At 33.4% G+C, this 23633-nt stretch overlaps 1 pseudogene; it reads right to left on the bottom strand.

Annotated features, from left to right (window-relative positions):
- Positions 1–5748: 5748 nt before the first annotated feature.
- On the bottom strand, positions 5749–21357 carry LOC115853249 (small ribosomal subunit protein eS26-like; annotated as a pseudogene).
- Between the last annotated feature and the right edge of the window lie 2276 nt (positions 21358–23633).

The following is a 23633-nucleotide window of genomic DNA, read 5'->3' as shown; positions in this document are numbered from 1 at the left end:
TTTTCCATATTTCCACTCTATGCATGTTGACATTATATTACTGGGTATGTATAAATTCAGAAATGTTATAGACTCTTGATGAACTTTTTGTTTTCTATAACATTACCCCAAGATTTAAAAAGTCAATATGGGAGTTTTAAAAAAAAATAAGAAAAATAATTTGTAATCATAAGCTATTTGTAGTTTAAGAACTGAAGCATCTGGCTTAGCCCTTGTGTGTATAAACACACAATTGAGCATACATTTTTATGTGGTTGAGATGGTACAGTATATCATGCTTTACCACACGTCAAAAATATTTAAGCTCTGAAAGCAATGAGTATTTTGATAACTAAGAATATACTATACAAATTTACTCAGGGCAAAAATATAATCCTGCCTCTTATTGGGGCAAAAAATTCATGGTATGGTATTAGACATCTGGACAAAGATATTGATTGAGTTACAACAAATTACTGCATTCCTTTAGTGCTCAATTTCAAATGACACATAAAGAACTAGAATATAGTAAGTATAATGCCTCCAAGAGAATTATCAAATATATTATTAAAATAGTAGCAAAAGTAGGTTTCAATTGAATTATTTAGTAATATATTTATATAATTCAGCCAAGAAATATACACGTACAACAATGATTAAAATCAGAAAGTAAGTATGAATACATCTGAGTGTCTCACTTCCCTTGTGCTTCTTTCTGTCGCACTGCTGCCAACCCAGTGAACAATTCCTAATGTATACTGCTCAAAGGTGGTCCAAATATTCCTTATCCAAGATGTTTTTTTTCTATGAAGTATAACAAAAGGGATATTTCAGGTTTGTTTATTTACTAGCTCTACATTTTATCATACATTGTAAACTCAAGATATTTTAAAAGCTTAGATGTTACAAAACGAAGGATTAACTCTGTCCACAATAAATACATGCACTTTACCAAAAAGTGCACATGGGACATCCTGTCCTCCACCCTTTCTCCTCTTCTTCCTTTACCGTCCCAATGACTAGTACAGAAACGAGTCCAGCTCCAAGAGGAGAATTAACAAAGGTCGCTCTCTGAAGGAAATCCTTCCTAACAAACTAACAAAATAACATTTATAAAGAGGTTGTTTTATTATCTGTCTTTCTAAAATGCTTTGGACATTAGGACATTGCATTGTCAATATACACAGAAACAAGGATTAAAATGCACACACAGGGCTTCCCTGGTGGCTCAGTCGTTGAGAGTCCGCCTGCCGATGCAGGGGACACGGATTCGTGCCCCGGTCCGGGAAGATCCCACATGCCACGGAGCGGCTGGGCCCGTAAGCCATGTCCACTGAGCCTGCGCGTCCGGACCCTGTGCTCCTCAACGGGAGAGGCCACAACAGTGAGAGGCCAGCGTACCGCAAAAAAAAAAAAAAAAAGCACACACAAACAAGGGTTAAACATGAAGTGTCTTCTAAATATTACCAGTCTGGTATAGAGCTCTCTCCCTCCTAGTACCTTCTGCCCCATCTCCTATAATCTATGAACCCCTGTGGATGTGTAGTTCCGGATTCAGTTCTAGAGATGGCCCAACAACTCCATTTCCAAAAGAAGATATTTCTTGGGAATTCTTTGGTGGTCCAGTGGTTAGGAATCTGCGCTTCCACTGTATGGGGCCCGGGGTTCAATGCCAGGTCGGGGAACTAAGATCCCATCCCGCTAACTGTGCAGTGTGGAAAAAAAAAAAAGACATTTCTGTACCAGGCTGTACCTGTGATTTGTAACTCTACCTTATCATATGTCAGAAGGTGTAGCTGTAACAAGTTTCCTTTTAAAAGGTTGGAGAGTGGAGGGAATTTGACAGGACTTTTTTCTATATTATATGAATAGGCCTTCCGTAAATGTCCAATAAGTTGTCCCATAAGGTCATGGGCTAGATGTGGTAAGTTGTTCTGTCGTTTCTCTCCTCCAATATTAAGGTCTGATGCACCAGACTGCCAGGCTACCTTGCAGTGGTCCACACACCTGTTTCCCACGGAGGCCTTGGTTCATTGCTGTTGGGCATCGTGTGATGTCTGGTCCTGTTGGGCAACGGGGTTCAGTACGGTCCAGATATGATCGCTTCCATGGTTTGAACCCTGAGGTTTTATCAGTAGGCCTCCTGGTTTCCACAGAAAGGGCAGCATGAACAGGGTCCTCCTATATCCCTACATTTAGATTTGTTATTACTGTAAAATATCCCGGTCTAGATCTCTTAATATATCTTATCTTAGCCTCTATGTTTTCTGATGTTAGAAAATTACACCTTTATCCTCTTGTTAGTGTTTGCAAAACTATATCTTTTTTTATCTCTTTGATATCAGTATGTGTATATGATCTGTTTTTCTTTTATTCATATATTCAGTCTGATAATTTTGTCTTTTACTCAGAATATTATATTATTCCATTTATGTATAATCTAAATATTATATCTGAGTTTAATAAACCATCATTCTACTTTCTAGTTGTTTCATTTGTTTGATTTTCCTTTCTTATTCTTTTTTTCATTAATGGCTTATTTTGTTCACACACTTATTTCCTTTTTAATAGTCAAATTCAACTTCTACTATCTTGATGGGTAAATACTTTTATTATTATTTTTGTGTTTATCCTGAACTTAAACACATCTTTGACTTTTTAGTACCTTTCTTAGAGCAACATTTTACCATTTATTAGTTGAAGAGGGGAACTAAGAGCAGTTTAACCCCAATTGCACAGGTCCTTTCTTTTGTGCTGTGTTTTATTTTTTAATTGTGGTAAACTATACATAATATAAAATTTACCATTTTAAGTGTACAGTTCATTAGTAGTAAGTCACATTAATGTGCAACCATCACCACCATCTATATCCAGAACTTGTTAACCATCCCAAACAGAAACTCTGTGTCCATTAAACAATAACTCCCCATTCTCTGAATTCCACAGTCCCTGGTAGCCTGTAACCTACTTTCTCTCTCTATGAATTTGACTACTCTAGGTACTTCATATATGTGGAACCATACAATATTTTCCTGTTTTGACTGGCTTATTTCACTTAGCATAATGTCTTCAAGGTTCATCCATGTTGTAGCATGTATCAGAATTTCACTTTTTAAGGCTGAATAATATTCCATTGTATATATAGACCACATTTGTTTATCCATTCACCTGTCAATGGACACTTTGGTTGTTTCCATCTTTTAGCTATTGTGAATAATGCTGCCATGAATGTTGATGAACAAATGTCTATTCAAGTCCCTGCTTTTGATTCTTTTGGGTATATACCCACAAGTGGAATTGCTGGATTCCATGGTACTTCTATGTTTAATTTTTTAATTGAAGTACTGTTTTTCATAGCAGTTGAACCATTCTGCATTATCACCAGTGATGCACAAGTGTTCCAATTTCTCCATATACTCACCAATACTTGCTATTTTTGCTTTCACTTTTCTTTCTTTCTTTCTTTCTTTTGATAATAGACATCCTAATGACAGTGAAGGGGCATCTCATTGTGGTTTGATTTGCATTTATGCTATTATTTTAATGTATTATAATTCTACATATATTTGGTCTCCAACTACATTACTAGTTAATATTAATTTACATTTATCCACAGATTTACCATTGTAATATTTTATATTTTCTTGTTTTCATGATTCCATCCATGATAATGTATTTTCAACTTAAAGAACTATCTGTAGTATTTCCTTATTATGGCTCTGTAGACCACTGAATCTCATATTTAAATCTATGAATACATGTTAATTTTGAATTAATATTTTGAAAAACATATGTTCACTGGATATAAAATTATAGGCTAGCAGTTATTATCATTCAGTGCTTAAAAAATGTTATTCCAGGGCTTCCCTGGTGGCGCAGTGGCTGAGAGTCCGCCTGCCGATGCAGGGGACACGGGTTCGTGCCCCGGTCCGGGAAGATCCCACATGCCGCGGAGCGGCTAGGCCCGTGAGCCATGGCCGCTGAGCCTGCGCATCCGGAGCCTGTGCTCCGCAACAGGGGAGGCCACAACAGTGAGAGGCCCGCGTACCGCAAAAAAAAAAAAAAAAAAAAGTTACTCCACTGTCTGTCATCAAAAAGATTCCATCATCCCTATTGAGAGCTAAACTCTGTCTGATCAATGATCCTCTATAAGTAATCTGAATTCTTCTCTTTTTCAAAATATTTTCATATCATATTTTTTGTCAAAACTCAACTCTCATTTTCTAAGGCTTATGTTGCAGACAAAAAAATGTCACTTGCCTTTTCAATAAACAAAGAATGTTGCCTGCCATTCCAGTAAATGATGAATGTATGTTGCCCAAGTCAAGCCAGCAGCCACTGCAGCAGCCCCTGGGGAAGCACCCTGAGGGGAATTCAGGACGGAGGAAAACAGGATACTAGCCCTAGATAGTTAAGATGCATGTCTAAGTAATGATTTTAATGAGCCCAGATTCTTGTATCTTCCCATGCATAGAAAAGCGATGAAATCTTTAACTTAAATGTCTGTTTTGTGTGATGAGCAGCAATCTTTTGATGTTCCACTACATGTTCTTTTTTCCAACAAAAACTCCTATATATCCTTGCTCCTCCCTTGCTTCTACAGAGCAGTTCCTGGAAGCTATCTGAGAAGCTGTCTCCTGGGGTTCTCGGTAAGTCCCCCGAATAAAATATAACTCACAACTTTTACGTTGTGCATTTTTTCTTTAGTAGACACTGTTTTTGCTGTTGTTATTGTTCTGGTGGTGGTGGTGGGCTGTTTTTAATATTGCTTTCTGCTTGAACTTACTATTAGTTTTAGAAAGTGATCAGCCAATACTTTTAAAAATATTGCTTCCTATTACCTTCTTTCTTATCCTTTTTTCAACCTAAAGGACATATATGTTAGAACTCTTAACTGTGTTCCATATGTCTCTTTGTGATTCAGTTTTCTTCTAATACTGTGTTTCTTTCCCCTTTTTTACAAACAAAAGTTTAGTTGAATACTAGACACTGTGCATTAAAAAAATTATATGCGCATCGTTAAGGCTGGTCTAGTTTATCTGTGCTGTTACTCCAAGAGTTTGGAATTGCTATGTTCTCAGTTGAAGCCTTAGGGTGTTTCATAGAGTGTCACTTCATTGACATTTATCATGAACTCAAGTCTTTGCCTCCCTAGCGCTATGTAACTGCTCAAATCTCCTCTCAACTCTTTAGACTCCTTTCCGCTATTTTTGTATGCTTTCTAGCCGTCTCATATTTTGCATCCACAGAGTGAATCAAGAGTAAATTACATGGAATTTGAGGCTCACTTCCTTGTTGTCTTGTCTTTCCCTAGATACTTCAGCCCTTCCCAGTAGCTTGGCAGCTTCAAACTCCAACATTTGTCTCCTCAGACCCATACAATTGTTAACAACTCAAAGTACCCACTTTCTGCTCATCCTAAATTATCCCTGCATTGAATAGACAAATGCCTGAAGGCGGGGGAAAGAAGGCTAATGTGGGTACAACCGCTGTTTGCTTCGCTTTGAAATGTTGATCTTTTATTGATCTTTGCTTGCCAATGCCTCCAAACAATATATTTTTTCTTCAATTTTATCAAGATTTTAAATTGTGTTTCGGGAGAGAGAAGCAGACATTCCACAGTTCTCTATTAAAATTCTACAATGCCAGCAACATTCACACACTTTCAGTAATTTCTAAATTGAAGTATTCACATATTTACCTATTTTCAGCTTGTCCTTTGAAGATTTGAAGCCAGGCATTGACTTCCCCTCTCTAGCTATGAAAGTTTTAGATGACATCTTCTTCCAATATAAGATTGTTTCTTCTACATTGAATAACTGTTGGTTTAGTGCAGCCATCTACATGAATTATCTCAGCTAGATCTTCTGGATAACTTGATACAGTTTCTACGCCAGCATTTGATGCTTCACCTTGCACTTTTATGCTACAGACATGGCTTCTTTGCTTAAATTTCATGAACCAACACCTGATAGCTTCAAATTCTTCTTCTGCAGTTTCCTCACCTTTCTCAGCCTTCATAGAATTGAAGAGAGTTAGAGTCTTGCTCTGCTGGTTTGATCTTCTATCCAAACCACTAAAACTTTCTCCATATCAGCAGAAAAGCTGTTTCATTTTCTTGTCATTCATGTATTCACTGGAGCAGTACTTTTAATTTTCATCAAGAACTTTTTCTTTGCATTTACAACTTGGCTAACTTTGGTACAAGGGGCCCAGCTTTTAGCCTGTCCTGGATTTCAGCGTGCTTTCCTCACTAAGCTTAATCTTTCCTAGCTTTTGATTTAAAAAGAGCGATATGAGGCTCTTCCTTCCACTTGAACACTTAAGAGGCCACTGTGGGGTTATTCATTGGCCTAATTTCAATATTATTGTGTCTCAGAGGATAGGGAGGCCAGAGGAGAGGGAGAGAGGTGGGATGGGGGATAGCAGTCAGAACACACACGACATTTAAGGAGTAAGTTTTCTGTCTTGTAAGGGCACAGTTTGTGGTGCCCCAAAACAATTGCAATGTTTACAATATAGTAACATCAAGGATCACGGATCACAGATCACCATAACAAATACAATAATAATGAAAAATTTTGAACTATTGCAGGAATTCCCAAAATGTGACACAGAGACATGAAGTGAGCAAATGCTCACTTGAAAAAATAGGGCCAACAGACTTGTTGGAGACAAAGTTGCCACAAACCTTCAATTTTGCAAAAAACATAATATCTGCAAAGTGCAATGAAGTGAAGTACAGTAAAATGGGGTATGTCTATAGCTAAACATAGAGATTGCAAAAATTATATGATCCCACTGACACTGTCAGGGTGTACAGATCAGGATTAAATTGCTAGTTAAAGAAAAGTAGAAAATATTAGGAAAAACACTTATGGGAACATGTATTAAATGTCAGGGAAGTCTTAATAAAATGTTGACAGTATTTAATGGTATGCTAAAACATAATAAAATTTTAAGTGTATATTTATTTAAAGACTGGCAAATTTTGAAAGTTAACATGAGCACACAGGAAGAAAAAAATGTAAAAATGGGCATTTAATTAACCTCTTATAGAAAACTATTATCAACTTTCAGATGAACTGAAAAGTCACAGGGATTCCTGAGGAACTTGGAAAATGTGCAGAGGTCTGAGAATACAAGTACCGAACAAACCAGCACAAAGCACAGTAGGTACCAGGCACTGGCTGAATTGTTCTTGAAGGCTTTGGTATGGGGGCTGAGGAAACTAAGCGTGCAAAGCCATCTTCCAATACTATGTTCCTGAAATTTCTCTGCAGGGTTGAATAAAGGGGCAGGAAAGCATTTAGAAGAATATTGAAGGGCTTCCCTGGTGGTGCAGTGGTTGAGAGTCCGCCTGCCAGTGCAGGGGGTGTGGGTTCGTGCCCTGGTCCCGGTCCCGCGTGCTGCAGAGCGGCTGGGCCCGTGAGCCATGACCTCTGGGCCTGCGCGTCCGAAGCCTGTGCTCCGCAGCGGGAGAGGCCGCGGCAGTGAGAGGCCCGCGTACCACCAAAAAAAAAAAAAAAAAAAAAAGAATATTGAAGATCTCCACGTACAAGGATATGAGGATCCTACATTGGACTAGTTTCACAGGGAATTGAAAAGGACTTAGCAAGTAGAAATATGAGGGTAAAAATGAGAACTAGCAAGGAGTCCAGGATGGTCACAAAAATTTAAAGTTGAAAGATGGGAAAATAATCACTTCAAAAATGAAAATTTAAAAGTCCAGAGAAATAGCATGTTTTGGAGGAAAGATGGATTCAAGTTGATAGAAGGGCATCCAAATGAAGATACCCTACAGGTAATCTGAACTAATGGAAATCAGGAGAGAGGCCAGATGTAGATACATAAATTTGAAGCAAAAAACCAAGAGCCATCAAAATGAATGAAATTTTTTGAATAAAAGGGTACAAAGAGTAGACCTGGGTTCAAGAGTAAATTTTTCTGTAATATATTTTATGTTGGAAAGAGAAAATTGAAGCAGGAAGAAATGGTTAAAAAAAAAAAAGAATAAGAAGAGAACAAAGAGAGTAAAATGAAGAGCAAGAAATACTAAGTTTAAAAAGGGATCATTGAAAGTTTTGACTAAATAAGAATTAAGTCTATCATGTTTTATCATGCATGTACTTTTAAATGTATATTTTAAATTTTGTGTTATGCTGTTATCGTCTAATAAACTCTTTAGGAAAGTGTAAGTAGTAAAATAGGTGCACAGAGGCAAAATATCCCTAGCAGTTTACTGATATATATGTATATATTATATTATAATACATATTATAATATTATATAGTATATATTATATTGTCTATAATATATTTTATATAATTATATTTTAAATTCATATATGTGTACATATATAAATTTAAAACACAATTCTTAATAATTTAGAAATAAATCATAAAATATAAATTATATGCAAATACTCTAATTTTAGACTTGACATAGATAAATTCACATATGCTCTAGGACTTCTAATCAAATGGTATTTCAAAAGAGTATATTCCAAAATGAGTAAGAAATACACTAAAAATCACTAATATATGTAATGGAAGTAGAATAAATGTCCTGGACGAATTTGTTTCAGATGTATTGTGGACAGATCCAAGATTAAAATGTACAACCACCAGTGCTCAGATAGGCTTCTAATTTCCTGACACTGACAGCAGAGATCTACTTTGTGTGCTGCATTTGAGACAGGGTCCTTCTAACAGAGCAGTGATGTATTTGATGTGGAAACAGTAGTTGTCATGAAAGAGCTTTTCTTATATGCAGAACCTCACAATCATTTGCTTTATTGAGGCATTCAAGTGCCATTTTGGACCTCAAATGGAATCCCCAAGAAGGTGAAAGTACAGCTCCTCACACTGTCCCCACTTTCCTGGGGACTCCATGGTTTTGACCCCAGTATGTTTTATACTTTTACTTTAAGCACCTTTGCCATGATACTTTAGGGACAAAGAAAGAACTTTTCAAAATCCTATGCAATTGTTTGAAAGAAAATTATACTCGCTCTAAAATTTAGTGAGCAACAAGTGTACATTCTCTTTGATATGGTGTAGAAGGGGACTTCCAAATTAGACACTAATGAGCCATTAAAAATGGGAAATAAAATGGCTTTGCTTTTGTTTTCTTCTTTAAATTAGAAATAAACAGTTCCAGATGAGTTATCTGTTTTCTGAGATTCATGCGAAAGCGGTAAAGAGATCCACATTTATCAGGTCTATTATTTAAGAAACTCATATCATTTATATTTTTGCCAACAGGGAATCTCTAGGATTTCTTGGTCGCATTATCATACACATTTACTCACAAGAGGGCTTTCTAAGACTTGGTCACACAATGACTGCATAACATTTTGTCAGTAGTAGCATGTCAAGCTACTTACAAGTAGTCTCACATGTAAAATGTTTTCCACATCCAACTATGAGCAAGAAAATAATATAGAAAAAGTAAAAATAAAAACCAAAAGGAAGAAGCTCTAAACAGTGATGAACTTCTAGGGTCGATTTCATTCCATTGCATGTAATCAAGAATAGATTTAGGTATTTGAAGGTAATAAAGGCAATTCAAGATTTTCCTTTTTGAAATGCTCATGTTTATGTAACCAGAAGCTCTTAACTTTTGGCCTTTAGAGCATTTTTTAAAGGGATTTGATAATGATTTGGTAACTATGTTGGTAACAACCGCCTGTCCTCTCCTGCAATTCCCAATATAGATGAAAGAAGCAGCAGATGCAATGGGAATCTCGGATTACATCGTAGGGAAAAACCTGAACGAACTTTTTGGCCAGCCCAATATTAAGAGAGGCCTCATGCCTCATAATGTACAGATCTCAGTGGTCAAGCTGGCCTGGAGACCACAGATGGGCTGGAGGACAAAATCATGGATTCAGAGGACAGCACTTCCCTCTGCCCTCACTTCCAAGCTCAACCTTAGAATTCTCCTGGCTACACGGAGTTTTGTGGTCACCATGAAAACCCATCTGGTGTCACAACCGAGACTAGGAAAAAGCACAGCGCATTTGTATGTGTTGTTTCTTTCTATGTGGTCTGAGTGGAAAGAGACTGTGTTATTTAGAGGTTGCAGAAAACTTAGTGGAATTTTTAAAGTGAAAATGTCAGGTGGCTAGAACTCTGGCAAAGGAGATATAACAAGACCATTCAGCAGTGTGCAGGTTCCAACTGTGGTCCTCACCATGAGTCTATAGGGAGACAGCAATTCTCAAACATGGAAAAGGCCTACAGGAGTGTGTTAAACGAGAGCTGATATTTTCTCAGATCACGTATAAGGACATTAAGGAGAGAGTCTTTAACACGTTGTCAAGCTCTTAGTTGTAATGGTAATCATGGAATCTAAGTTATTTAGTTAAAGAACATAAGATGCTCCTTCTCAGAGCCATGAAACATGCACTGAAGTTGCTTTTATTTACCTCAGAGGGTAGTTGTAAAAGAGAAATGCACAGAGGTGTCCCACAAATTTAATTACTTTATCTGCTAATCCAAAACATCTGTTAAAATACAAAAAAAATGTTAAAAATCTACATCTTTCTATTGCCTTTAAAAAGCCTTTAATTTTTTGTGAGGACAAAGAATTTCTTTTTTAAAATAAGTGATTTGGCTGACACAGTGATGCATCTGGATGTATAGTTGTTGATGTGCCCACACTCCCATGAGGAAAATCATGATGCAACACAATTTTATTTTTAGTCTATTGAACACTTACCTTTTAGGCTCAGCACAACCCATAAGCTGACTAATGTTAAAAAAGAAGATCGATGATTTAATATATACTTAAAATTTACACATAAACTGAGAATAATGGGAAATGTAAGTGAATAAAGAATACAGCACTAGGTGGTTCAAATACATTAAAAAATTCTGTTTCATTGATCATTCTTTCACATATTGACTCAGAGTTTAATACCTACCATGTTCTGGGTAATTAATTACTAAATGTATTTAAATGGAGAATGAAACTAATACAAATTTTCCTCCTATAGTTTGATATAGTCACTGTATTTCTCCCTCTAAAACTTGAGATTATAGACTTAGAAATGTTTGCAAGACTACTATTGAAAATAGAATCACAAAGAATGAATAGGAAATAAAATAGAGCAAATATTGAAAGAGTTTCCCACATTCTATTTAGTATTTGTAATACCACAAAAATTAACAAACACAACACAAAGCAAAAATCGTTTGCATCTTCCTAATTAGATATTGGCAATTTAAAAACAAGAGATTATCAACATCCCAAATGAATGCTCAGTTATTGATACAGACAACAAAATCGTATGTTGCTTTTAAAACAACTTTGAATTGCAGACAGGTATTGATGAGAGTGAGCCAGACTTTGAATTAAATATTTTTTTTCAAAATAGTCTAGTTTATCGGCTTATTCCTTGCTTAGAAAAAGATCCAATTGTATTTAACATTATACTTCATTGTAAAGATAAGAGACTGTTAAAAAAGTAAAGATGCAACAAATGAGCTGTGTACACCCCTGTTGTACACAGCACGATTGAATATTCACATTATAGGATACAGTAGATTTTATATAGAAGTGATTTACATTTTAGAATGAGATAGTGGCCTCCTTACTATTTTTCTGAAATTGATTTAAAATCCTGTTCTGATTAAAGTGACTATAGACAAAGAAATCAAGTTAGAAAATTAAAGTGGATTTTTGAATTAATTACATCATTTTGATGGTCTGAGTGTATCCTTTGAATGACTTACTGTAAAGCTGAAAGCTGTAGTGAGATAACTTCTGACCAGAATCACTTACCATGCACCTGCCTGAGGACAAGAACGAGGTCTGGCTCATTCTCTAGTTTACTTAAAGACTGTCCTTATCTATAACTGAGTCATTCCTTTGAAATCTCCCATTATTCATGAAAAAGAGTTGCTATGTTGTTCAAGTTTGGTTTAGACTTTAAGTAAATTGAGGCTCCACAAATTGAAAAAAAAGGAGCTTTTATCATTCATTTCCTTTTAAATTAAAAATAACAAATTATATATAGTCACTAGTTTACATGGTTGAGAATAAAAGTGTTTATAGCAGAGTTATAACTTACATTCTTTCCTTTGCAATGCTAACGAACATAGAGTCCCTAGGTAAACATGTGTTTCAAAGATTTTGATTAATATTGCAGAGATTAATAACCAGCTCTTGGATAGTCAAGGATTTACTCTGTGCAACATGGAATGTAGGCTGTGTTATAGGTCAACATATTTTCAGATGTAAAATAATAATAATAAATGTGTACCTTAATTAAAATTTTTCCCATATATTCTATGGAAGTTTGGAGTAAAGAGATCAGTTTAATTTGATTAACTTACCAATTACTAGACTTATTAGAGAACACTATTGTTAACTCTAGGAATCCATGCTCTAAACATTTTTTCTGAAATCTCTGTAGTATTATAATACATAAAACATTAATTATAAAAGCAAACACTTATTGGTGTTTACTACATGTTGGGAATACTTCAACTTTACAGAAGTGAACTCATTTCATCTTCCCCCCAACAGTGTTTTCATCTTCTTTTATTTGGATAATAAAGGAGAGTCCTGAATGCAACCACCAGACATTCAGGCTGATTATTCAGCTTTATATTTGTGAATTTCTATGCTGCTAAAGTTTGCTAATGAGGCAATGTTTCTTAAGTTGGAAACTAATACAAAATCTTTTATCTCTCACCCACGTACATTTTATGGTATTTTCCCCCCAGTGCATTTTTGAACAACTTAGGGGGAAAAACTCAATTGTTAATGGTGATTTAATTCAAATACTTAAAATTCTAATGCAGAGACTTCTTTTTCCAAGTAAAAAATTATATAACATTGAAAACTAAATGTATTTAAGTATTTTTACATGAACAGATTCTTCTGTCAATTTGATGTAACTAGCTGTTTCATAAAACCTATAAATCTCAGAAAGCTTTACAAATAATCAGATGTATTGAATTTATTATTTACCATAAGGCCATATAATTTAAGTCTCCATGGCCTGCTTTCAGCTACCACTCTTAAATATTAGTTTAATTTGAAAAGTAAGCTGACATTTACTGTAGTAAGTACATGGTCTTATGCCTTTAATAGGGCTCTGAAAATATTCTATAATTCTTGCAACTCTGAGTCTGTTTATGTTTCCAAATAAAGCTGTTTTGAAATTTTTATAAATGATTTTCCTATTTTTTTCTTTGTGTATTATTTTTTGTTAATAATTTTGCTCTGCTTGACAGAACTTTCATTTCAGACTTAGTACCATTCTTTTCCTAGAGGAATCTAGATTAAAATACACATATACACATGTATATACACCCACTATTACTCTCTAGTTCAGAAATAGGGTAAAGAAGCTGGAAAATTCCATGCAAAAACATTCTCCCAAATCTATACAGAAACATTCTCCCAGCATATCCCTGAGGTTGTGAGATTGAAAATGATTTAAACAAAGATACACTCTCCTGTTCATTAATTAAAAGTTAGTTTTCCTTGGGGGAGAAATTTATTGATGGATCTTATTTTTGTATATTTTTTCACTCATATTTATGATTCTGGTAAATTGTCCTATTTAATCATCACTTTTTATAGCTCATTTTCTTAACTCAGACTTTTATTCATTTTGCTATTTTTTAAAATCATAGTCTACTTAAGATATATTATATGGTACCTACAATTCCTCAAAATAAATATAATTCAAATTGTGAGCATATGTCATTCTAGGCATTTTGTTCAATTTTCAAGTGAAGAAAATGGACACATTAGGGTTCAGATATTATCTCTTGAATTTTTCCCCTTTCAGGTTCTCAAATATTTTTTAACAGACAGTCTCAACTATTGAATTGTTACACTGCCTGTCATAACCTGTATGGTTTAATAGATAATGAGACTTCACTTTCTATTTAATTCCTGGAAAATTATATCCTAGTGTCATTTTGTCACTGAAATTGTCAAACGGAGAATCATTTTCTATGCATTTGAGTATTTCACTCTGGGTAAAATAGTCTACCTATTATTTTTAATTTGATATATGACCTTATTATTGTCCACTTTGTTACACTACACTTGTTATACATACTACCTTTGTTATATGTATTAAAGGTAAACTCTGTCCTTTAAAAATATTTTAAGCATCTGAACAGCATGTTCAATCATAATTTTATTATGATATTTTGAAAAACATGTCGGGTTCTGGTGATTCTTTAATTGGTGTATGATAATGTATATACAAATCTTGAGATAATTTTCTGAATCCCATATGGAATTTACATTCATTTTTTTCTTTTGTGACTTTTGTGAGACAATCTACTATGTGTGATATATTGCCCAGAGGAATCACTTTTGATTTTTGGCATCTCTTTAGCATTCAAGAGTTCTTGGTTTACTTTTCATTACCTCTGAAATATTATTGTGAGAAATAGTTTCTCCTCTTCGCTAAATAATGAAGACTTTTCTATTCTAGTTGTTTTACTTTTCAGACCAGTAGCCATATAATAGCTGTCTAATCTAATGATGATTTTAGTTTCATATAAAAGTTGCTCTCTAGAAAAGCTGACCATAAGAACAAAACTGAATTCTATTTAGATTAAATATACTCCAGTTAGTAAGAATCTGGCATGCGTTCAATTTTTATACAAGTAATTCATCCTCTTGAAAGAGAGAGGAAAACATAAAGAGAGAGAGAGAGAGGAAGGAGGAAAAGAAGTAGGAGGAGGATGGGGAGGGTGTGGAGAAGAAGGAGAAGGAAAGGAAGGAAGAAAGAAAAGATATGATACATGGTCTGTAAAAGATGATTCGAAAACCTATATGAATTATAAAATGGTCCTCTCTCAGCAATTCTCTGTCTATGAATTTTGGAAAAGGAAATACTAGGGACTATTTAAAAATGTTTAAATATAAATGCTTCTTTATTGAAACACTACTTATAATATTGTAAAATTTGAAATACCTTAAATGACCAACAGTCGGGAATAAATACTAGACATAGTATGTTTACTACATACTTCAGTGAAATTAAAATAACTTCATGATATAATTCCTAGTAAGACTAGTAAATGCCAAATAAGTGTGAATTAATATGGCATTTTCTAAAGAAATACTTTTCTATATAATTGCTATATATTTAGCACTAAAAATGTTTCAGCTATATTAGTAGGAAAAAAATCAGTAATCAGTTTAACTTTTTAACCCAAACTAAAAAACATTTATTGTCAGTCACACAATCTTCCAAGCACTTTCATATATTAACTCATTAAATTTCTCAACAACCCTAGAGATAGACACTATTATTAAAAATGAGGAAACCATGACGCAGAGAGGTTAAATGATTCACCCAAAGTGACACAGGTAGTACATAGTAAAGCTCAATTTTGAACTCAGCAGTCTAGCTGCATAATTAGTGCTCTAAATCACTACACCATTATGAAGTTATTTCTGATATATGAAAATAAGGAAACATAACAGATTGATTTATTATTCCCTAACATCTTATTTAAATAATAACATTGACACTAATAAGAATAGTCCTTGTAAGCATATTTTTTTCTAGCACCAAACTTGGAGTGGAAGAACAATTAGAAATGGCAACTTCTATGTTGTCTATCTTTATTCTTGTTTTAAAAGCTTTGTTTTGATTATTCATCACTTACATTTCTAGAAGTTTTCAATACTATTGAAAGACATTTTCTTAGGCATTTTGTAGAAAATAAAATACAAAACAAACTTTGAAAGCTGAGAATTTAGAAGTTCTTTCTATTCCTCTGTAAATGGTTATGTTGACAATCGAAAAATATGTCTTAATAACAATGACTTAAAATTTTTAAAAGTATAGTAGACTCTTCTTTACTCAAAACTCTGTAACACTTAAAGTCACATGTCAGTTAGATATTTATTATGTATAAACTAGTAACATTATTATATCAGCTGACCTTGTATGGGTATATATTATCTTCCTGCCTAGAAAATTAGTATTTTGAGGAAGGATTAAATGTTATATTTTGAATCACTTATAGCGACAAGCATAGTAACAGATGGTAAGTAAATGTTGATTTATCACTATTATCTTTCAGTTGAATACTGTATTCTTACCCTTGTTTTTAAATCTATTAAATTTCAGAAGCAAATGTATGGCAAATATCATATAACATTTCTCAATTATTTAAATTATTTTTTTCAGTCAATATTTTGAAGGTAAGTTTCTTTGCCTAATGCAAATGAAGATAAATAGAGATTAATAGGGACTCAAATCCAGTCTTGAAGACATCTCAATTTGGTACCAACAATAGAGAACTTAAATAAACTTTTAGAAAACTTAGAGTGATGAACAGAATGGGAGACTGACAAGACCTTGATAGGGAACCTCAAAGGAGAGAAGTAGTGAGATCAGAGTAGAGAAGCTTAGGGAAATCTACAATTGGTGTCTGGGCCTCTGCACTTCAGTATGTACTGCTTATCTTGGTGATGACTATTAAAATTTGTCCTCATTAATTACAAATTCACCTTGTAGTCACAAAGCAGGATGTCTCCAAGACTGCCATTATCATTCAGTTAATCAAGGTTGATTATTTTTTACTGAGTGACTCCAAACTACTGAAAAGAATCTTTTCCAAGTTAAAATGTACAAAAAACTGATCAATAGAATGGTTTCAAAATAAAAGTCACTAAGCATAGATATATGACTATCTGTTTTCAAAGTTTATTTGAAACAAACTGGAAACCCAGCCGTTGTTGTTGTTTTATGGGAGTGTTTATGCTGTTCTTACATATTCATGCAACAGAGACACTAGTGGGCTATTTAATACCTAGATATAAAAACAAAATGTTACAAGGTGAAGACATTTATAATAATAGTGTAGTTATTCCAAAGAGGTATTTTGTTCAAAGTATGGAAGTCTTACTTGATTCTAAACTGAACACAGTCTTTTCAGCAATTTTAATATTTTCATTATTGTTTATGTTCAAAGATTTCATAAACTTACTGTGTTTGTTAAATGGACTATTTTTAAGAAAGTAAACTTAGAAAAACAGAACCCAAGAGCAGAAACACACTCTTAATGAGTAAAAAATGGAAAAATCGATACAAGTTAAATTTAAAGCAAAGATCTGTACCATTAAAATTAAAGTGGAGATAGCAATAATCAACTATTGAATTGTATTAATGTTATCACATTCTTGCTGCTGGGGAAATAATCCTATCAAGTCCTGTTTATGAGGCAATATGAGTATTTAATTACACATTTTTCCTAATTAAATTAACTTAATTTCTTAGAAAAATAGAAGAAAATGCAACAAAATTAGATTTTTTGTAGTCACATAAAAATATTGCAATTTTTAATTTCATCTGCAATTTGTTAGCTTCCTTTTGCAATTTCTAATTTCTCCATAACTTTTTTGTAAGGTATTGAAAGGTATAATTTTTTGCAATGACAGAGATAAATTACAACACATGATGAATAAAGGCTTATTTTTCTTTAAATACAATGTTTCCTTGAAAATTAAAGTCTGATTTCCTTTAGCCTTGATAAATGAAAAATGGAGAACAAGTAAAAAAGAGTTATAATTATGTACAGAATGTGGTTTATTTAAGAGAGATGGATATATTCCATGATGAAAATGTGGAAGAGAAATGTAAACTTTACCTTCTCCCCAGCTTTATTGTGATATAATTGACACATAACATTGTGTACCTTTAAGGTGTACAATGTGATGCTTTGATACATTCTTATGTTGTGAAATGATTACAATAGAGTTAGTTAACACTTTCATTACCATACATAATTTCCTAAATTTTGTGTGTGCTTAAAACTTTTAAGATCTACTCTTAAAAACTTTCAAGTATATAATAGAGTGTCATTAACTATTGTCTATTGTCATTAACTATACTATACATTAAATTCCTAGAACTTATGGATCTTATAACTGGAAGTTTGCAACCTTTGACCAACATCTCAGTTCTCCCTCTCCCTTAGCCCCTGGCAACCACCATTCTATCCTCTGTTTCTCTGAGTTCAGCTTTGGTTGTTTTTTGTTTGTTTTTTAGCATCTACGTGTAATTGAGATCATGCAATATTTCTCTTTCTCTGGCTGACTTATTTCACTTTGCATAATGCCCTCCATTCATGTTGTTGCAAATGTCACAAATGGCAGCATTTCCTGCTTTATCATGACTGAATAATATTCCACTCTAAATTTCATTGTGTAAATGTGTATGTATACACAATGTGGTAAATATAGATATAGATATGAATATATATAAATATATCCCACATTTCCTTTATTCATTCACCTGCCAATGGACACAGTTGTTTTTATATCTTGGCTCTGATAAACAATGCTGCCATGAATGTGGGAGTGCAAGTATCTCATCAAGATAATGATTTTATTTCCTTTCTATATATGCCCAGCAGTGGGATTTCTAAATCATATGTTAGTTCTATTTTTATTTTTTTTCCATACTGTTTTCCATAGTGGCTGTACCTACTTACATTTCCCCAACAGTGTACAGGGGTTTCCTTTTCTCCATAGTCTCACTAACACTTTTTGTCTCTTCTCTTTTTTATAATAGCCATTCTAATAAGTGTGAGGTGATATTTCATTGTAGTTTTGGTTTGCATTTCCCTGATGATTAGTGTTATTTTCATGTATCTCTTGGCCATTGTATGTTTTCTTTGGAAAAATGTCTAGTTAGCTCCTCTGTCCATTTTTAAATCAGAGTGTTTTTCTGTTTGTTCTTTGTAACTGAGTTGTATGGGTTTCTTCTATATTCTGGTTATTAACACCTCATTAGATAGATGTTTTCTCAAATAATTTTCCCCATTCCATAGGTAGGAATTTTGTTGATGATTGTTTCTTTTGCTGTGCAGAAGTTTTTAGTTTGATATAGTCCCACTTGCTGATTTTTGCTTTTGTTGCTTATGCTTTTGGTGTCATAGTCAGAAACGTGTTGCCAAGGCCAATACCAAAAAGCTTTTTCTCTGTGTTTTATTCTAGGAGTTGTACAATTTCAGATTTTACATTACATATTTAATCTATTTAGAGTTAATTTTTGTGTGCAGTGTAAAATAGGGGTCCTGTTTCATTTTGCTGCCTGTAGTTATTCACAATGCCATTTATTGAAGAAACCATAATTTCCCCACTGAGTGTTCTTGACTCCTTTGTCAAATATTAGTTGACCATGTAAGTGATGGTTTATTTCTAGGCTCTCAATTCTGTTCCATTGGTTTATGTGTCTATTTTTATGTCAGTACGACACTAGTATGATCATTATAGCTTTGTAATATAGTTTGAGATCAGGACATGTGTTAGCTCTAGCTTTGTTCTTTCTCAGGATTACTCTGGCTATATTGAGATTCATTTGTGGTTCCATACAAATTTTAGGATTGTTTTTCCTATTTCTGTGAAAAATACCAGAAATTTATATGGATCCCATTGAATCTACAGATCAGTTTAGGAAGTATGAACATTTTAACAATATTAATTCTTCTGTCTCTGAGCACAAAATATCAGTACATGAATTAAATCTGGAAAGATGTTGATGGCATAGTTTTTAATCATCCAGAAGATGAGGAAAAAAAATGAAGTTGAGCAAACAAAAAAATTTGATTAACTGGATAGCAAACAAACAGTCCCGTTCCCTACAAAATGAAAGAAAAAAGGAAATCAAATTTTAGAAAAACATAAATAAGGTGACAGATATCAAGGATTAGATTTAGAATTATAAAATTAAAAATTATTTTAGAAATGAATAATAAAGTAATAAAGCAAAACAAATGAGTTACTAGAAAAAAAGATAATGTAATGCTTTAAGAGAAATGTTAAGTAAAAAATAAAATTTAAAAAAATGAGTGAGATAAAATTATTTAAGAGAAAGCGACAAATATCAACTATAGGCAAGAAGATCCAACACATGAACTATAACACTTCACAAGGAATAAAAATAAACTAGAGAACAAAATACTACAAAGTATAGGTTCCTGGAATAACATTTATTTACCTCAGTTTCTACAGTCCTAGACAAGATGTCTTATGCTCAACAAAAAACTCAAAGCACACAAGAAAAAGCAAAACAAAAAAGACAACACACTCACAAAGGGCAAAACAATCACTAGAACTAGACTGAAACAGGACACAGATTTCGGAACAATCTGAGAGAGAATTTAAAATAACTGATTAATATGTTAAAGGTTCTATCATAAAAAGTGGACAACAATTAAGATCAGAGAAATAATAAAGTACAGAAAGATAAAAATTATAAAAGCCAATGGTACTGCTAGAAACATAAAACAAAGTAAGAGAAATGAATAATACCTTCCATTGCTTAGCAGACATGGCACAACTGCCATGAATATATGAACTCGGAGATAAGTCTAAAAATTATCCAAATGTAACATAAAGCAGAGAGATTTACTATTGAAAGAAAAAGTGCAACAGAATATCAAAAAGTTGAGTGACAATATTAAGCACTCTAACACATAAATAACTTGAATTTAAAAGAAGAGAGAAAAGTACAGGGCATCAAAAATATTTTCGTAAATATGAAATAAGAAGTTTCCATAATTAATACCAGAGACACCAGGGAGCAAAACAATGATTCTAAAATCTGACAACAGAAGGCAGGATAAATTCCAAAACAAAATAAAAACAAAACACTCAAGCATATCATATTCAAACTCCTGTAAACAAAACACAAAGAGACAATCTCAGAGGCATCTAGAGGAAAATATTACATTATATAAAAATGAACAAAGGTAAGAATTATATTCTGCTTTCTTCCTTCAGAATCTATACAAAAAAATAAATAACAACATTAAGTGTTGAAAGCAAATGTCAATTCAGAATTCTACATCCATTGAAAATTTATTTTAGTAAGAACTATTCTACTCATTCATCAAGATCTGTTACAATGTTAAATCATTTTTGAAGGTTTTTTTTTAAAGTATAATTTCTTTTTTACTGTCTCCCCAGGGGACAGTATTTCTTTAGTATTTAAGGACTTAGCTCCTTGCATGGGCTTTGGTGGAGGTCGTGGGGCAGCACCAGAAGGTCTAAATTGAGGTGGAGGTCTTCGGTTCTTCCGCACTTCCCGAGAATGATTCCTGACTACCTTGCTGTGAATGGCACAACTCACGCAGTAATGCAGATTCACATACAGCTTGGGAAGCACATAGGCATTGAAAACACTTGTTTCAGAAATGCCCTGACAGCTGCAGCCTCTACAATGTGCCGAACAACGAACTTCTTAATGGCCTTATCCTTGGGCACACTTCGGGCGGAGTTGGTGCTGTGAATAGGCTGCATGTGGCCGCGGCCCTTTCTGGCATGACCATTATTCCTTCTTTTCTTGGTCATCTTGAAAGCGAGAAGGTGAGAGAGCAAGTTTTTTAAAAACTAAAATTGTGCTACCCCATGCTGTAAGCATTCAGGTTTTAACCTGCACACCATATTTTCCAGTATATGATACCATTAATCATCTACTTGTTTAAGCCAAAAACTTAGAAGTATTCTTCTCATAGCCAATCAGTAGATCTCGCTATATCTTTCTCTGGAAAAACCTTCATATCATCTCATTTATTTTTCATCTGAACCATAAGTACCAAGTGAAAAACATGTGTGCTTTGGATTCCTACAGTGGCTTTCCAACTTGTCTCTTTGTATTCATTCATACCTTTCTCTGATAACTATGGGTCTAAAAGGTATCCATGATCAATTATTATTTTAAATGTAATGTCATTTATATCTCATCTATATTGGCTCATAGGAAAATTTTCCCTAATGACTAAAACTGTCTACATATTTATTTAAAACAAGAAAAATAATTTATATGCCTATTGAATATTAAGAGCAAATGTTTCATAGTGTATTGTGTTACTATTGCTCTACTATTACTATTGTTACTCTTGTATTTAACACAGTGTATTTAGTATAGCTTTTAATTTTAATATAGCCTTTAATTTGGATTTTAATTAAATACTAAATAAAATAAACTTTGAAAGCTTAGCTATAGTTGGTGCTTCTATAAGAGAAAACACTTTATAACTCCACAATATTAATATTCCCTGTAAAAGAAAATTTGCTAGAAGAACTAATTTCTTTACAGTAGGTCTTAGATGCTGAAATAAAATAGGTGCAGTACCATTTTAATTTTCTCTTAAGAAGTCCTATATTTCAATATCTTGATAAATTGGTGTTTGAGATACTCTATGAAATTTATAAAATGTAAAAAAATGATCACAGATCTAAGATAGTGCATTAATTCTTTTTGGTTATTGGTTTGTTTTTTAACTTATTCTCTATTTACAGGTCTCTTAAGGGTTGGCAGGCATCATATTATATTTTTAAGCTGCAAAAACAGATAAGGCATGACTTATGTCCTCAGCTGAAATCATTATATTAAATTATTATATTGTTCATAATTGTAGTATTCAACATCTGATCTGGCTTTTGATATTTCCAAATTATAGTAAGACAGGATTCATTAATTATAAAAAATTAGATTTCTAGTATATTCTAGTATTTCTCCAATATATCAGAAAAATATCAGAAAAATAAAAGCATAACAAACAACCAAAATTATCTAGCTCTATTTTAGAGGGGAGTGGAATATAAAACTATATTTGATTTAAATTTTTTTAAAATATGATGGATTTTAAACATATTATTTCTTCATTTTAATTCCCATGAATTACATCAGAAGGTAACAAAGGAGTTACTTTCAGGAAAAAAAGAGTGCAGTAACTGACAACAATCTTAGAACAATGTGTTCAAAATATTCTCATAAATTTGATCATGTAGAAGATAAAAGCAAAATTCTTTCAGCTACACTGATAGCTAGCTCCACCTGATGCATTTTACCCACTGGGTTGTTATCACTTTTCATCACTTGTCTTCTTGTGTAAATTTCACAACACACTTTACTAAAAATCTTTACTTCTTAAACCTTTGTATATACTTGCTTACCTCTGCCCCAATCATTGCTGTCATGATTTCATGAGAAAATTGGATATTAAATCATGCATATGTGACTTACACATTCAGTAATGATCCACCCATGTGAAAAGACGTGTTTCCAGAGAAGAGACAGTGGAGAATCATCAATGAGAAGAAAAGAGAATCTTCTTCCAAGTCTTTTTAATTCTAAGTTTAAACAGGCATAGAGGAGCTTACAACTAATGACATCTTGGTCAACAGAACACATGCATTTTTTTTTAACATCTTGATTGGAGTATAATTGTTTTACGTTGTTGTGTTAGTTGCTGCTATATAACAAAGTGAATCAGCTATATGTATATATATATATATATACATACACATATATCCCCATATCCCCTCCCTCTTGAATCTCTCTCCCACCCTCCCTATCCCACCCCTCTAGGTGGTCACAAAGCACCAAGCTGATTTCCCTGTGTTATGTGGCTGATTCCCACTAGCTATCTATTTTATTTAGTAGTGCATATATGTAAATGCCACTCTCTCACTTCATTCCAGCTTACCTTTCCCCCTCCCCGTGTCCTCAAGTGCATTCTCTACATCTGTGTCTTTATTCCTGCCCTGCCCCTAGGTTCTTCAGAAGCACTTTTTCTCTTTTTTTAGAGTCCATATATATGTGTTAGCATACAGTATTTGTTTTTCTCTTTCTGACTTATTTT

The sequence above is a fragment of the Globicephala melas genome, chromosome 3, assembly GCF_963455315.2.
Source record: "Globicephala melas chromosome 3, mGloMel1.2, whole genome shotgun sequence".
In the NCBI taxonomy this organism is placed as follows: Eukaryota; Metazoa; Chordata; class Mammalia; order Artiodactyla; family Delphinidae; genus Globicephala; species Globicephala melas.
This window is presented reverse-complemented; position numbering and strand designations above follow the sequence as displayed.